Source organism: Myodes glareolus, chromosome 24 (assembly GCF_982192425.1).
Source record: "Myodes glareolus chromosome 24, mMyoGla1.1, whole genome shotgun sequence".
NCBI lineage: Eukaryota > Metazoa > Chordata > Mammalia > Rodentia > Cricetidae > Myodes > Myodes glareolus.
In genome coordinates this window covers 21,608,957-21,622,513 of record NC_142049.1, presented here as the reverse complement: position 1 = coordinate 21,622,513, position 13,557 = coordinate 21,608,957, and the positions used below count along the sequence as shown (strand labels likewise).

Genomic DNA, 13,557 nt, shown 5'->3' with positions numbered 1-13,557 from the left:
ATAGGGGTTCTGGATACTGAACTTAGGGTGCCAGGCTAATGCAGCAGGCACCTTTACCTCTTCAGATACTTCACCAGCCCCTGCATTTTTTTCTTGTTGCTAGATTTCTTCACATCTCCTCACCATCTCACGATGCTCCTTTCTCTTTTCCGCATCTCGCCTTGCCTCTACCGGAAGCTTGCATGGTAACTTCAATGTGGAAAGTCGCAGAATGCTCTTCTGGCTTGTCTCTAATCACCTCAGTCAGACAACTCTCACTTCCAGTGTGATACTCAGTACAAATGCATACATGGGCATCTGGAGAGAAAGTGTGCTGGTCATCTTCAGATAAGGACAGGCGTGGGATCTACTAATAAGGGAATGTGGCTTTTGTCTTTCTGGGTTTGGGTTACTGCACTCAGTATATTTTCCAGTTACACCCATTTATCTGAGAATCTCGTTACTTAATTTTTCTTTATGACAGAATAGAATTTCACTGTGCCTGGGCATGTTGGTGTACGCCTTTAATTCCAGCACTCATGAGGCAGAGGCAGGAGGATCTCTGGTCTACATCATGAGTTCTTGGGACAGCCAGGGCTACACAGAGAAACCTGGGCTCCAAACAAATAAATAAAACTGGACAATGAAAATTCCACTGTGTGTTTATGTCATGTTTTCCTTATTCACTTATATGTTACAACATTGTAAACGTTCCCCAGTTATTGTGAAAAGAGTGATGAAGAGCCCGGCCATACAAGCGTGGAGTCCTTTGGGCAGACACCAAGGAGAGGTTACCCGGACTATAGGGTAGATTTACTTCAGCTTTTTGGAGTGCTATACACTGATTTCCAGAGCAGCTACGACAGCTTGGAATACGTCCAACAGTGAAGAAGTATTTTCTTTACTCCCCATCCTCACCGGTGTTTGCTGTCAACTTTCATTATTTATTTTCATTCTGACTTGGCCATTTTGGCTGGAGTAAGATGAAATCTCAAAGTATTTTTAATTAGCTTTTCCCAGATTGCCAAGGATGCTGAACACTTTGAAAGATATTTGTTAGCTATATATAATTCTTCTTGGTGTACTCTCTGTTCTATCTATAGCCCATTTTTTTTAAAGAAATGGTCATTTTTTTCTTTACTGTTTGTTTTTGAGTTCTTTGTATATTCTGGATATAAATCCTCTGTTGCATGTACAACTGACAAAGATTCTCTCCTACTCTGTGGGCTTCCTTTTCATTAGGTTGGTTGTTACCTTTTTATTTTCATGAGTCCTCACTTGTTAATTGTTGGCCTCATTTCATGAGTGAACTGAGTCCTATTCAGGAAGTGTTTCTTGTCTCTATACCTTGCTGTGTGCTGCTTATGTATTTTTTTCTAGCAGTTTCAATGTTTGGTGTTTCACATTGAAGTTTTTGACTCATTTGGAGTTGTTTCTGTGTAGGGTGATAGATATGGGTCTACACTCATTCTTCTACATGTAGACATCCAATGTTTCCTCTGTGTGTTATTTGTGGCATCTGTGTCAACCATGAGATGGATACCATTATGTACATTCATACTGGGTCTTCTGTTTGGTTCCACCAATATCTGGATTTTGTGCCAATACCATGATAATTTATTACTATTGCTTTCCTGTAGATATAAGTATATGACATAATGTAACCCTCAAAGCCAGGAAAGCAAAGTGAGACCTTGATAAATGGGGGAGAAGGAGCCCTAGAGAGCAGGGTAATGAGACCCAGATGCTATGAAGGAATGAGAAAAACAGGGGTGGGGATTGCTAACTAGAGACAGGAAAGGGAGGGTAATACAGAGGAGAAAGAGAGAGAGAAAAGAAAAGAAAAGAGGAAAGAAAAGAAAAGAAAAGAAAAGAGAGAGAAAGAAAGAGGAGAAAGAGAGAGAGAGAGGAAGGAAGGAGACATGAGTAACACTGAGGATATTTGAAAAAGCAGTAGGAAGTGTTTTATACGTTTACACACACACACACACACACACACACACACACACACAATTAAATGAAGTCTTACCACATGGAGTGATAATGCTCACCCCAAGAGCCATAGACTATCTAAAAAAAATCGTCAAATACCAGAGACATGAAAAACCTCCCCTCTATCTAAAAAAAAATCGTCAAATACCAGAGACATGAAAAACCTCCCCTTGAGTTGTTGGCCAGAGAAGTCCAAGAGAATCCCAAACAATATAGGCTATTGCCATGACCCTTGGTTGCCTCCCAGAACTTGAAGAAACCACACATACAGGACACAGAACGTGGAGAAATCAAGCTGGAACTGACCTTGAAGTCTCCTCTCTGAGAACTAGCTGTCACAGCATCTGAAGGTGCCGTGCAAGCTGCCAAAGGAGAGTTCCTATTAGCTAGGGTTTCAATTGCTGTGCTAAAAGGCCAGACTGACGCAGCTGGGGAGGAAAGGGTTTATTTCAGCTTACATTTCTACACCACAGTCCATCACCTCAGGAAGTCAGACAGGTAGGAATTCAAGGCAGAAACTGTGCTGTCATGGGGTATTTCTGTGAGAGACCTGACCATGGTTTTTGGGGAGAATTGTAGTGACATTTGGACCATAGGGTATGTGTTATACATGTGTGTTATCTATTTGTGAATTATGCATACATGTGTATGCAGTATGCATGCATGTGTAGTATTCATGTCTGGTTTGTACTGTGCTATTGCATGTATGTTATTGCATGCATGTTATGCATGTGTGTGGGATCCATGTGTGTATGTTATTCATGTGTGTGTCGTATGCATGTATGTGCAAATAAAGGCCCAAGTTTGATACTAGGATTGATTCTGTTGGGTGTTGTTTTTGCTTTTTTGACTTTTTGGAGGTGCCCACTACCCAGCTCCTAAATAAATCACATGGAGGCTTATTCTTAGTTATGAATGCCCGGCCTTATCTTGGTTAATTTCTTGTCATCTTTCCTTATCTTAAATTATCCCAACTCCCCTTTGCCTCCAGACTTTTATCTTTCTTATTTCTGTATATCTTACTTTCCTTCTTATTCTGTGGCTGGTTGTGTAGCTGGGTGAGTGGCCCCATACCATCTTCTCCGCGTTCTCTTGTTCCTTTCTCTCTCCCAGATTTCTCCTTCTATTAATACTCTATGCCTGCTAGTCCTTCCCATCCTTGCTCCTGCCTTACTATTGGCTCTTCATCTCTTTTCTGGGACCATCTGGTGTAACATGATGGGGGCTGGCTTGTTTGGATTTCTGTCCTGCCTGTCCCCCAGCTGTTTAGTCCCAGAGAAAAATCACACACAGATCTCTGTAAGCTATAATGCTGATTGGCCCATTAGGTCAGGCTTCTTACTGGCTAACTCTCACATCTTGATTAACCCATTTTTCTGATCTATGTTAGCCATGTGGCTCGGTACCTTTTTCAGTGGGGCAGCTCACATCCTGCTGCTTTGGTGATCTGGGCAGGAGTGGGAGGAATCAACTTCTTCCTCCTCAGAATTCTCCTGCTCTCCTTGCATCATTTCCACTTCCTGTCTGGTTTTCCCACCTATGCCTCCTGCCTGGCCAATCAGTGCTTATTTAAAACATGATTGACAGAATATAGACAATTTTCTGGCACCACTTCCCCCTCTTTTTTTTTTTTTAAAAAAAACAAAACCAAAAAAACAAACAAACAAAAAAACAAAGGAAAATATCCATAGTCCATTTTTGGGGAATATGGGCATAGTATTCCAGGCTACTTTCAGCTGGTTGGGGGCTCTGATAATCTTATGAGGACCTAAAGAGAAATTTAGAGTTATGATCAAGTCCTGACTGAAGTATCCTGTGAGTCTTGATCATCTCAGGCAGCATCTTGAATCTGTTCTGGATGAAGAACTCAGACATCCGGGCCATCTGTTCCTGTCGGAGATTTTTCAGGTGGCCTCCCTTGGTCAAAGGTGATTTTTCTTAACTCTGAATAAATCCACAGCCTCTCATTTTCTATGTAAACAAAAGCAAAATCTCTTCTCCAAAGTAACATACCTTTTGACTTCAATTTTGAAGCCAAGGTATTTTCAAAATACTTATCTTGGATTAATTCTGCAACATTTATAAGCAAATATCTTTTAGCAGCTGTTGCTCCTTCCTCAGCATTTAAACAATTCAAAGAGAGCATAATAGCATACAGTATCAAGATTCTCTGTGTATTTTCCATCTTTACGTGGCTTTATTTTAGCCTCTATTTCTTTTATTTTTACTTTTAACTTTTGGCTTTTTGAGACAGGTTCTCTGCATATCTTTGTCCTGGAATTCCCTCTGTAAACCAGGCTATCCTTAAACTCCCAGAGATCCGTCTGTCTCTGCCTCCCCAGTGCTGAGATTAAAGGTGTGTACCACCACACCCAACTACTCTCTTTCTTTCTTTTTTATTTTAAGATTTTAAACCTTTTTTTTTAACGACTGCATATATTTTTAACACATTGTAAACCATTTAGAGGTTTTCATTCTCTTTGAATCTCTCTTTAGTGTACATCTCTCTTTTTCTGACCACATGGGTCTTTAATTTGCTAAGGAATATGGAGAAGACAACAATCAAAAGCTCCTATGGCTTTTCAAGGTCCTTGCCGGGAAGCAAGCTGCAACAGTGTTTCCATAGTCAGGACAGCCTGCTTGAAAGAGTCAAGAGTTTTCCCTGGCCGGACGGCCTAGAAAGCCAGAATTTTAAAACAGCGCAGCTTTTTTCCTGGTATGGCAGAAAACCGAAATGCTTTATTTTAGTCTTTCCCAAGCTTTTTAGGCTTTCTGTGGATGCAGTTATCCACGTGGGCGCCATTCTGTAACATGATGGGGGCTGGCTTGTTTGGATTTCTGTCCTGCCCGCCCCCTGAAGCTGTTTAGTCCCAGAGAAAAATCATACACAGATCTCTGTAAGTTATAATGCTGATTGGCCCATTAGGTCAGGCTTCTTACTAGCTAACTCTCACATCTTGATTAACCCATTTTTCTGATCTATGTTAGCCATGTGGCTCAGTACCTTCTTCAGTGGGGCAGCTCACATCCTGCTGCTTTGCTGATCTGGGCAGGAGTGGAAGGAATCAACTTCTTCCTCCCCAGAATTCTCCTGCTCTCCTTGCATCATTTCCATTTCCTGTCTGGTTTTCCCACCTACACCTCCTGCCTGGCCAATCAGCGTTTATTTAAAACATGATTGACAGAATACCGACAATTTTCCCGCACCAATCTGGTGTTTTAGACAGGCACAGTAACACAGCTTCCCAGAGTTAAACAAATGAAGCGTAAACCAAAGTCACGCACCTGAAAAGAATGTTCCCCAACCTGTTTCTTTATCTCTCTTCACCTCATTGTTTTGAGACAAAGGCTTTCACTGTACCGGGAGTTCAAGGATTGGCTAGACTGGTTGGCCAGCAAGCCCACAGGATACACTTGTCTCTGTCCTATAGTACTGGAGTTACAGACGGGTACCATTGCCCCCTGGGTTTTATGTGTTTACTGGGGATTCAAACTCGAGTCCTTATGCATATGCAGCAAGCATTTTACCCACTCATCTATCTCTCCACAGTTTCACATGAAACCATAATCTTTTCTAGGGCATTTGGGTTGTAGATCTTACATAAAATGTAAACCCCTGGATCATCCTAAATGATCAAGCAGAAATTAGATCCACATCTTCTGGCTCCAGTGTTCATTCTTTTTAAAGCCTACATATCTTGCTGATGTGGGCACTACTTGATGCTCATGAAAATTACTCTTATCTTATGATGGCCAAGGTACATTTTCTTATATGACATTTCATTTTCTTAGGCAAAGAAAATATGTCAGATATTTTTAAATGGATTTTAAAAAAGGAAAAAAAGCTCTTAGAACATAAAAATGTTAGTCTTGGTTTTCTTACTTTTCACCCATTCAAAACCAGTTCTCCACGCTTCAGGATACCCATTCTCTATGGATTAAGTCCAGCCCCAAAGTAAGCATTCTTTGAAGCCTTCGCCATGGCCTCTATAAACCGGGTGCTGGCAAATGCTATGTATCCAGAAAATACTCCAAGGTATGTTGGCTCCTTGAAAGACAAATGTGATATAAGGGGTCAGAGCAATATCATTCATCAAACTGCACAACCTATTATAATGGTTTTTGGTGATAATTTATTTTCAATGCCCCATCTCTGATAATAATCCAGGTGTCAAACGTACAGGGTAGCTTATATCATATACACTTTCGAGTACTTCACTTGACATGTGTCAAGGTTCTGGAAAGCTTCCACAGTGTCTCACAGCTGTAATTCCAGCACCTGAGAGGCTGCTGCAAGAGGATGGCTGTGAGTTTAGGGAAAGACTAGGCTCCAGAGTGAAACGCTGCATCAGAATAACAGGTCCAACCAGGGCTGTATAGCGAGACTCCAGGTCAGAAAAACCAAAACCGAAAACCACAAAGGAGAAGGGGGAGGGAAGGCGAGGCAAGAGAGAGAGAGAGAGAGAGAGAGAGAGAGAGAGAGAGAGAGAGAGAGAGATATTCTGGGTATGAATGAAATACTGAAGTTGTTAATAATATGAATTTATAATTGTGCCAGAACTCTAAAATGTAAAGGTAACATAAAGAAAAACAAAAGGAAAAGCAATAAAATTCACATTTGAAAGAAGCCAATCTCTTTAGTCAACATCATCTCTATTCTTATGCTTGAACTCCAGAAATTCTCTTGGTGAAAAATGTAATCCTACTATAGGGAAGAGGCACTAATAACAAATACAGATTTATTCCTTGAAAGAAACTTGTGGTGCACCTGCTATAGGACCAGGACTATGAAACTTAATGATACAATAGCAGCATCCTAAATGAGTTCTGGTGGTAGATGGGTCTATTGCTCCATTGTATCTCATGGCACGGCCCAGATGGCATTCTGGGAATGAGGAGATTATTGGAATAATCTCAGGAGGGAAGGGAGTACACGTTGTCAGGTAGGCTAACACAGGAGGAGAAGTAGACCTGCTGATCGGCAGGGTCTTGGTGGAATTACTGCTGAAGGCAATAATGCTACTGGAGGCTCACAGAAGAAAGAGACTGATGAAAAGTTGATTAGACATAGTTCTATGTCCTGGGGGTCTAGGGATAAGGCTTTCAATTTAAAATGTCACACAACCTTCTACCTAAAATGTAGGCGCTAGCAAAATGGGAGAAATCTTTGGAATTCAGATGTGGAGGCATAAGGTTGACTTTTAGACCCATTCTTTCTTCTGCTGAAACCTTTCCATTTATAGAATTATGGTGGTGATACCATTTCCTTAACTTGCTGCTAGGCAAATTAGGTGGCTTACAATATAGAGAAATGCCAAGTACCGGCTTGGCAGAGAGAGGCGTCTCTGAGTAGTTCTCCTTGCAAGCCCTGCAAAATTAAAGCTTGCACAAGTTCACGGTAGTTACTTCTGGCTGATTTCTTGTTAAGATAGTATAAAGGTCAAAAACCCACTAGAAAATCAGTGTGTCAGCAATAGGTCAGTAAAGATTTATTAAGGAGCCAGACACACAATGGCATATTCAGAGGAATGTCTCCCCTCTTAAGCAGGTGACTGGTGCGGATAAGTGAATTTCAAGCATCCCAGAGCGAGGAAGTCCTGCAACATCAGCTCTTACCTGAGTGTCCTGCCCCTTGTCAACACCAGGCAAGTCACAGGTCCTCCCTCCCATCTTCTTTTGCTGTGTTCTTGACCATCGACCATCGCCAGGTGGCAACGTGCTAGATGATCGAGAAAAGTTTTAGATATCATGAGACCCGCTCCTGAGGTCTCAACTAATTACTCATTGGAGTCCCTGTGAAGTCAGCACCCAAGCCTGTGAAAACTGCCTGCCACACTAAAGCATTCAGCCGTCCTTTGCCAAGTTCACCCCTACTCCCAGGATGGAGAGCTTGCCCAGGTTTAACCATTTCAGGATCGTCATTATCAAGAGAATTCACTTTGTGGTTGCAGGGCAGTGAATACAGACCGCACACTGGGGGGCTTTCCTTCAGTGTTGGCTTTTGCTTCTTTGGTGTTGACAGAAAGTCAGACTCAGAACTACCAAGGTGTCAGGATGGATCAGAAGGGCGTCAGAGATATAATTTAGATCAAGACAAAGAAAAGCTAGAGGAACTAGAGTTCCTACTTCTAGTTGGTAGATGAGTTGACTTAAGAGAACGTAATTGGACTGAATAACCGGGTAGTAAGGAGACTCAAAGGGACCGCGAATCACTGGAACACTATAACACTTTTGTAAGAAAGGTAAAGGGCATTTTTATGCTGAATGCTTGACTGTGGGACTCCTGAGTAAAACTGACTTTGACAATACTTAACAACTGCTGTACCTGCTATGGGTACTTTGAAAGGCAGTAATTTTAGAGTAACTACAGTTTTGTACGGGGAAAGATGTCAGTACAACCCTTTATTTTATCTAATGTTGCCTTGTATATAAAGCTGTGTGGTGTAGATTAAACAGAATGTTCTCTTCCTGTCTCAAAAATTCTGGTTTGTGATTCTGTGAACTGCTGGCACAGAGTGAAATGTTTGCACGCCCCCTTCAATCAATTATTTATCTCTTCCAGGATCTCTCCTTGGTTGTACAAACTCTTCCTTCTTTTTCTCATGTTCGTCAAGAAAACAGTATTATGACACTAATAATGTACGTATGGCAATAAGAATGTACGTTTAATATTTTGTTCTATCCGAGCACCAATACCAATGCCATGCGACTGTCATTGAAAGGTTTTTAGTTTCTCCCTTACACTGAAGGCACAATGAAGGATTCTACAGAAGGACCTTTATTTAGACACACACTCCTGATATCAGCATGACTTTACAGGTAATCGGCATTAATAATATTTGAGAAGTTGGTGAGCAAATAAATACTTTCAGTTCTTTCTGATGAATTACTTCTTTTGTTGTTTCTGGTTTTGTTTGTTTGTTTGTTTTGTTTTTATTTCTGTTTCTGTTTTTGTTTTGTTTTGCTTGTTGAAGCAGGGTTTCACTATGTATCCCTGGCTGGCTAAGAACTCATATGTGCCAAACACTCTGTAGGAAGTTTTGTTTACCCTGAAAACAACAGATAAATTTTATAAGTGCTGGTAGAGAGTCCTGCAGCCCAGGAGAGCCCAGGTCATCTGCCATTGATCGAGTACTGGGATCCCTGGCTGATATCTAAAGAAAACTCTTTGTCTTCCCTTAGCATTGGCTGCATCCTTCACACAGATGCATTCCTGGGGTAAATTAGATGCTTGAAATTTTATTAGTTAGTATTAAAACTTTTGGAAAATTCTCATTGAATTCTAAAATGTACTTTCCTTTCTTTTTACTCTCTCTCTCTCTCTCTCTCTGTGTGTGTTTGTGTGTGTGTGTGTGTGTGTGTGTGTGTGTGTGTGTGTATGTGTGTATGCATGTAGAGATCAGAGGACACCTTGCAGGAATCAGGTTGGGTCCCAGGGATTCAGTGTACCTCTTCAGCCTTGGCATCAAGTTCCTTTACCCTGTAAGAATTCTCACAGCCCTCCCCCTGCTATTTAGTACACACTGGTGGGTTTTCTACAATCAACCCTCGCCCAACAGCCACATCCTGTGAGATGGAGCCCCTCCCCCAACAGGCTCTGTAGCCTTGGTCACCTGCCGGTCACTGGAAATGGCCACAGCCATTTCTTAGGTGCTCACTATAACACCGTCCTTCGTAGCAGGAAAGAATGTCTTTCACACATGCACTTATGTAAAGTGGGAAAATAAAGAAAATGTCGGAGAAGGAGAACGAATACAATTATATAGAAGTTTACACCAAGGCTCCCAGCATGCAAGTCACCAGGCCACGCCTCCTTAGAAATGCTGCAAGAGAGGAATAGCCTACCTAGCCCTTGCAGGATTTTCTTCCTATGTATAATCAAATTTCCTTCCTACTGGAGCACATTATCAAATATATTCATTACTAAGACGTGAACCAGAAAGGGAATTGAGTCAGTAGAGATAAACCCTTTTTGTGCTTTTGGATTCCAGCCCAGAAATGTGACACCAACCCCTTCATAAATTCCAAGAGTAAGGGTATTTGCATAGCTGTAACAGAGCAGGGACAAGATCCTGATAGCACAGGCAATCAATGCTTCGATCTGACCGAGCTTCTGGGTGGCAGGGTGACCTTTCTTCTTCCACCCTCAACACTACAGCCGGCACAGGCTTTGTCTCTGTCTTCCTATCTTTATCACGCGATGAACAGAGCTCAAAGGCCCTTAAACGGAACTGGCTTATCACTAGCCAAATGTGTTTCCACCAGCCTGAGTTGCTCCAAATACTGATTATCACATCACCAACCCAGCTGTCAAGACTTCAGATCACCTCCCCCAACCAAGCAGTCACGTGACCAGCCAGTAGTACAGTGAAAACCCATTGGGAGAAGTAATGGAAGCATTAAAATGGTTTCATGGCTTCCAATGGGGTAATTAAGGCGAGAGGAGCGGAGAGGAGAGAGGAAGGAAGAGAGAGAGTGAGGAGAAGGAATGAAGGGAGAGAAGGAGAAGGGAGGTGAAAAGGGAGGAAGAAAGAAGAGAAGGTGGAGGGATGGAAGAGAGAGGAAGGAAGGAGACCAAGAGCAGGGAGAGGAAACCTGTGATCGTTTGCTATGGCTGCCAGAACAAAGGGCTGCAGACAGAATAGCTTAACCAAAATTAATGTATCCCCTGACATGTTAGGAGGCTGCCAGTTCAAGATCCTGGGGTCGACAGAACTGGTTCCTTCTGAGGCATGGGGAGGTCCGTCTCTGGCCTCTCTCCCTTGTCTGTCTGGGGTTGTATTGTGAGTTCCCTCTTTAAGTGTCTGTAGCTTTTTCTCTTTTTCTAAGGACGCCAATTATATTGGATCAGGACTCACTTTAACAAAACATATCTCTCTATTTGCAGGCCTATCCCTAAGCACGCGGATGTGCTGAGGTCCTGGGGCACAGGAGTCTGAAGGGGGTACTTCAATAACAGCCCTCACTCCTGCACTCACTAACTCACAGAGACAGTTAGGGAACCTCTAACAGTAAGACAGAAAAATCATCCAATCCAATCCAGAGTGAACCACTCTCAATATTTTGACACAATTTTCTTCTCAGTTTCATTCTTTTGGTAACGTGTAGTTTTGCTTCCTTCACATGACTGAAATCATACCAAGTACTTGATCTTGACCTGGCTATTGGAACATATGTCAATTTAGGTTCTTTATATCATGAGTATTCACATTTATTCTTTTAAAGAATACAGAGTCATTTCTCTTTTCTAATTTAATAGCATTCATTAATATAGTGCGCGTAATTATTTTGTGTTGAATAATTACCCTTTCTTAGCTTAAAATAGTACATTTGTTCAAGTTTCTCTGCTTGCTCATTATTTTCTTTGTCAACACCAATTTCATGAGGGTTTTCAAAGATGAAATTGTGATGCTTATCATTCGCACTGTTTCTTTTACATTTTCCTAGGTTTGCTTCCTTTGCTTTTATTCCCTGCCTTTGATTTTCCCTGACGTGATTATGCATTTGAAATTCTAACAATTCACAAATTAGTACATTTTCTTTCTTTTAAAATGCTTCTTTTTTTTTGAAGAGGTGTGCACATATGTGTAAGTTTGTCTGAGAATGTGTGCACTACATGTATACAGGAGCCCATGGAAGCCAGAAAAAGGGTGCTGGATGCCCTGGAACTGGAATTACAAGTGGTTGTGAGCTGCCATGTGGGTGCTGGCAACTGAACCCTAGTTGCCAGCAAGAGTAACAAGTGTCCACAGCAACTAAGCCATCGCTCCAGCCCATTAATTACTATGCTTCTAAAGAAATTTACTGTGGGTTCTACACTGTCAATTACCCATAAGTTTTCTACTGAATTCCAGATATATTTTATTAAGATATTAGATATAACATTGAGAACAATGATCATATTTCACTGTTGGAATGCAGAGTTAGAAATAATTCTAAATTTCATAAACTTAAATATTTTGTACCTTAAATAGATGAGCTAGTCTACCCTTACTAGTAGAAATGCTTGTTTATTTAGTAGGTTTGTGTATGTGTGTGTGTGTGTGTGTGTGTGTGTGTGTGTGTGTGTATGAGAGAGAGAGAGATCACATTCTTGTTGGTATTAGTGCACATGTGTGTATGTGTGGATGCGTGCATTCCTGTGTGTGTACATGTGTATTGAGGTCAGAGGATAGCCAGGTGTCTTATGTCAGGTGACTTCTACTTTTTATTGAAGACAGTCTCTTATGTGTCTAGAATGTCACCAGTTGGGTTAGGTTGGCGGATAAGTGAGTTCCAGGAATCATATCTGCCTGTCACGGCTTCCAATCTCAACATTGCTGGGATCACAATCATGATCCCCCATGCTGGGATTTTTTATATGAGTTCTGGGGAATCTCAGGTTCTCAGGCTTGACAGACAAACATTTGTAGACCGAGCTATTGCCCAGCTCGCGATACCTGTTTTGAGAAAACCAGAGCAAACGTCTGTAGTACATTCTTAAACCAAGAAACATAAATTATTGTATCCATCTGATTGCAGCTTTTTACAACAATATTTACTCACATGGGAAAAAGTAGAAAACAAAAATTACGATAAATTCTTTCTTTTGTAAAAATCATTCTCAAATTTTGTGGTTACATATAATATTTCTTTTACTTGACGCAACCAAAAAGAAAGAATTATGGCTCTAGGAAAATTGGCGGTTGGTGCTTTTAAAATCAGAACATTATTCTTTTGAATGAAAGGCACCTTTTCAAAAGGGCCCTGGGAGCCTTAAGTGCCCTACCCAGACTGGCAATGGAGCAATTGACTGTGTTCTTTGTCACCCGTTGTTGCAGTTGCTCCCTGTCATTCTGCATTCTTTCGCCAGAGGGATTTTCCACATCCACTTTGAGAGGGCTGAGGGACCAGCTGACCATAATCAGCGAGTGCCTGCAGAGCCGTTTCTTCCCTGGCCAGTAGTGGAAATCCTCTAGAAGGCTGGTTTTCATACAGGAAAATGGAAATTGGCGGCAGGTGGTTTTCAGTCATTTCAACAACGCCTCCATTGAGCTGGCTCCATTTTCTAAAGCTCTCAGGGATGGGGTGGGGGAATGGCTCGGGTTTTGTCCCTGTATGAGGGCGTGCCCTTTTGAAGAGTTTCTCTCAAAAGCATTTCCAATGTAAGATAAAAAGACGTTGGCTGCCTCAGACAGCGAACAGGGCATTAGAACAATGTAACTAGGTTGTACGATAAAGACATTATTGGCTGCCTCAGACAGCGAACAGAGCATTAGAACAATGTAATTGGGCTGTAGAGTCTCACCTGGGCATTGTTTACAACTGTTTTTATTCCAGGAAGCCAGGTTATATGGATGCTATATGTGGATCTAGTAAAATAGAAAGCAGATATTTCTGATAAGATTGGGGGAGATTGCTCTTTCTAATCCCAAGGCCAGCATTTATTAATGTCAGGCTCTTGAAAGAGAAAGAAAGAAAAACAGAGAGAAAGAAAGAAAATATAGTGTAAACAGAGATAATAAAAAGACAAAGTATAGTTCCTTTCTATGATATTGGCATTGAACTACCACTCTTAGTGGTAACAGGGTGAGCCCTTCGTCTTGT

The 13,557-nt window shown here is 41.5% G+C and overlaps 1 pseudogene; it reads right to left on the bottom strand.

The window, feature by feature from the left end:
- The window catches only part of LOC125400805 (YEATS domain-containing protein 4 pseudogene), a 33,734-nt pseudogene extending 20,862 nt beyond the window's left edge, over positions 1-12,872 (bottom strand).
- Between the last annotated feature and the right edge of the window lie 685 nt (positions 12,873-13,557).